The sequence below is a fragment of the Cucurbita pepo genome, chromosome LG09 (assembly GCF_002806865.2).
Source record: "Cucurbita pepo subsp. pepo cultivar mu-cu-16 chromosome LG09, ASM280686v2, whole genome shotgun sequence".
NCBI lineage: Eukaryota > Viridiplantae > Streptophyta > Magnoliopsida > Cucurbitales > Cucurbitaceae > Cucurbita > Cucurbita pepo.
The window spans coordinates 5,927,938-5,932,119 of NC_036646.1; the positions used below are offsets into that span (position 1 = coordinate 5,927,938).

General features: G+C 34.1%; 1 non-coding gene across 1 annotated transcript; it reads left to right on the forward strand.

Annotated features, from left to right (window-relative positions):
* Positions 1–1,036: 1,036 nt before the first annotated feature.
* TRNAQ-UUG lies at positions 1,037–1,110 on the forward strand. The gene has a single exon. It is a non-coding gene; the product is annotated as a tRNA-Gln (tRNA).
* Positions 1,111–4,182: the final 3,072 nt, after the last annotated feature.

The following is a 4,182-nucleotide window of genomic DNA, read 5'->3' on the forward strand; positions in this document are numbered from 1 at the left end:
TTTTGTTGACAAAAGTTCCTAAGGAGGGGAAAGTTGTAACACTTCGATCCCAATAGGTACAAACTCACCCTTCTTTATGACAAGCTTCCTCCTAACTTTTATGGATACCTAGATTTTATTGGAAGCCTTAGAGCGAGATTTTCAAATGGGTGTAGAAGTAAAAATGTTCGAGACACCTTAAGGAGCTTAGGAAAATTTTAAAAAATGGTGATTTAATGGAAAATTCCGATCAAAGTCAACTGAAGATAAAAATGTAATTTTTCCCCACACACCATCTCGAGGGGATTGCAAGTAAATGAAAAGAAAAGAAAAAAAATGAGAGAAAAGGCGAAGAGTTAAAGTTTTAAAGAAAAAGAAGAAGAGAAAGGAGGGTACAATGCTCAAATCCAAACATCGAAGCATTGTTGATCTAAGAGTTAATGTTTTTGTTTTTGGATCATTCGTTTTCGTCAAGAAATAGGCAAGAACGCGAGGTAAGTTCGTGACCTCTTTTGCTTCAAGATTTTGCCGTAGATCCATGCATTTTTTTTTAATAGTTTAGGAAATAATACTCATCTACGGTACTTTAGGTGAGGATTCTTGCATGTTTTGGGAGGAAACTCAGTTACAAATTGGAAGATATAAAAAAAAAATAATAATAAAGGTTGATATGCCATTTTGACCGGAATCTAAAAAAAATGGGTTTCAGACAATTGGCAATGAACACACGGGGACTAGAAAGAGGAGAAACGCGTCTAGCAATTGGAGGGACATGAGTTAGGCAAGTAGTGGAAAAGCTTGGCTTACTCTAAGCGCTGACATGCGGAGCTGCAACTAACCCAAATCGACGACCTAAACCACATCTGACCTGCATGCTCGAGAAGCAATCCAACGACCCGCAGTCCAACCTGATACCTACCGCTTGACATAAATGACGACCCGCAGTCCTACCTGATACCTACCGCTTGACATAAATGACTTATCATTATATTTTTGACCCGTTTGACACAAGTGAGAACGAATTCGAAATAACTTATGTCGGTACACTTTTAAAACTGACTGCATAGCGCAGTAGATTAGCGCGTCTGACTTTGGATCAGAAGGTTGTGGGTTCGACTTCCACTGTAGTCAACATCAACATGGTTAAGTAATTTATTCATTAAATGAGTCAATCTCAACCAAATACAGTACGAGAATGACTCATAATATATAGAATAAAAATTTGATTTTGTGGTATAGTTGGTTATCATGTCAATTTAGTACATTGAAGGTCGTGAATTATCACAATACATTGGATCGCTACTATGCGTTCCTATGATATTTTTGTTGACTCAAAATGGAGCAGACGAGACTGACCATGGTAGGAACTCGACAAAGGTGGCTCTTGAAGACATTACCACGAGTTACATTGGGTTGCCACCATGTGTTCTTATGATATCTTTGTTGATTAAAAATGGAGCAAACGAACTCGACAGAAGGTGACTCTTCAAAGGTGACTCTTCAAAGGTGACTCTTCAAAGAAGACATGACCAAAAAGATATGACCACGAGTTACATTGGGTTGCCCTCGCCTGCTACTATTTAGCAACCGTTACAAATTATTTTAAAGAGTTTTGGAGAATAAAAAATAAAAAAAAAATTATGCAATTAAATAAAAATAAAATAAATTTATGTTTATATAAGTTCAGTTAAGTTAATTTAGTTAAACCTTACTCATAAAGTTTTCATTTATTTGAATTGGTGTTAATTGGATTTTTCTAGTTTAAACACTCTATTGTATATTATATTGTTTTATTCTTTCGTAAGAATCGGCGGTTGAGATTTATGCCTAAAGTGTAACGAGCTTAGATTTCTACCATCATCATAACATATTTTCTTATGCGAAAATAAACATTTAAAACTTCATCATAAAACACTGTCATAATTTAATTAAGAATTGATTGAGTAGAATCTAACCAACCTTAGCAAAATCATTTACGTGCATATACTATTATTTAGTAGCTTAATACACTATAGCTTGGATTCATGGTACAAACTTTACTAAATCTAAACACTATCAATACATGAACTAACATTTATATCCATGCAAGGTAAATCATATCATACCCTATATTATAGTAAATATAGAACTATGTCAACAATAATGCAGTCAACTATAATACAATCAATGGTGTCAAAATTCGATTATGAGTTATATTTGATAATGACTGAGCAGTAACAACGTACGCAATCAACGATATTTCCTTTTCTTATCTTATGCATGACATACCTGACGCTGACGGGGCATCAACAATGGGACCATGAAACATGTCAAGCCTATCTCGTAGGCTAGTCATTAAAGTCTAAGAAATGAAATACCACTATCTTATGCAGGTTACATGGTCTTTACTTGTGATGTCGTCATCAGCCGTACTGGGGTGCCTTACCTTTACCCAAAATAGAACTAGCACACGACTTAGTATTTTAAAAAATACTAGTGACCCCAATATTAGGGTCAAGGATTGAAAACACATGCAACTCATGCTTAGGGACCTATCGTTAAAATCATCATATGGGTGACCTCCAATCTGAATAAAATTGGATGTGTAGTACTTTCCTACACACGACCAACACTTGCGAGCATGAGTCCCTAGGCGGTTCACACGCCCCCCTAGACCTATCATAGTCGGGATAATTGTTCGTAGTTGGACGTCCGGAGGTTTGAAAACCCTTGAGTATCATGTGAGGCATGATCATCATCATCTTGACCATTATAGTGTACGTATCCATACTCATCTTGAATAAATAAAAAATAATAACATCATGAATGAAAAAAGTTTAAAAAGGATAGACTTGTATGAAAATATTTTGTTGTAGAAAATGTTTCTTCAAAGTTGAAATGGATGGAATATAGTGTAAGAATATTCCCTTGAAAAAAGGAAAAGATCGATGGAGTGTTTAAGAATGCTACCAAATAAGACAAAAATATTTAATTTAAACTAAATTAGAGATTAAAAAAAATGGTGTAAATTTCATAAAATATATATTTATATTATATGCATAAATTTTAATATATGACCGCATAACGTAGTGCATAAGCGCGTGAACGTATATTAAACATTCACAATAAAACCTTAAAGCAAAACAACATGAAATTTATATAAAACAAAAAAGGATTAAAACGATGACCTAATCTAACTTAAGGACTAGAAAACAAATTAAAAATAACTTATCCTACCATAAGTTCTATGGTCTTCAACGCAACGCTATTGTCATCTGTATAGAGGTTACTACTTTTACCTCAAAGGTAAGAGTAGCACATGACTTGAGTATTTTAAAAATTAGTTTTAAGTGACCCAACTATTAGGGTTATGAAATGAAGTCACATGCAACACAGTGGGATCTATCATTTAAAACATCATTTCATTCTCTTAGGCGACTTTCTAATTCGGGCTAAATTAGATGTGTAATATTTTTCTACATATGGCCCACACGTGTGAATGTAGGCCCACCAGTGGGCTCGCACGCCTCCTAGACCTACTGGTCGGGCTAGTACTCGCTGACAGACTGTTGCTGCACACCCGAAGGGAATAACGGACGTCGTAGCATTATGGCAAACATGATGGTAACAATTAGTCTCATGGTGTTCGCGTCTGTACTCATCATAATGGGGAAATATCTCGATGCACGTGAACACACAATTATGCATCAAGTCCTCATACTTTCTTTTTACTCCTCCTACCGTTTTTATAACATTATATCATAATATAGAAAAAAGGTTGTAAATCATCTGGTATTGTGGTGTAGTTGATTATCACGTCAGTCTATCACACTAAAGGTCACTAACTAATTTTTCTTAGATTTTTTCTTTTTTTTAAACATTTTTAAACATAAACATAATAAACTTTACGACTCAAATATCTAACTCCTCTATATCTAACTTCTCTAAAAGCATCAAGTTGGGAAAGAATAAAATTGAAAATAAATGGTCATACTTGAGGGTGGAAAGTGATCTAAGAGTTTTTTTTTTTTTAATTTTTTAAAAAATTAAGCTAATTAAAGATTTTTTTTTAAAAAAGTTTATAATTATTAACTAATTTATGATAAAAAAAAAATAAAAAAAAAAGAATCGTTGTTGTGGTGTAGTGGTTATCAACACTACAAGGTCTGGGCAACAACATCTTTGTATACATTTTTTACCCTCGGGACAGGAGGCCCTTAGTAT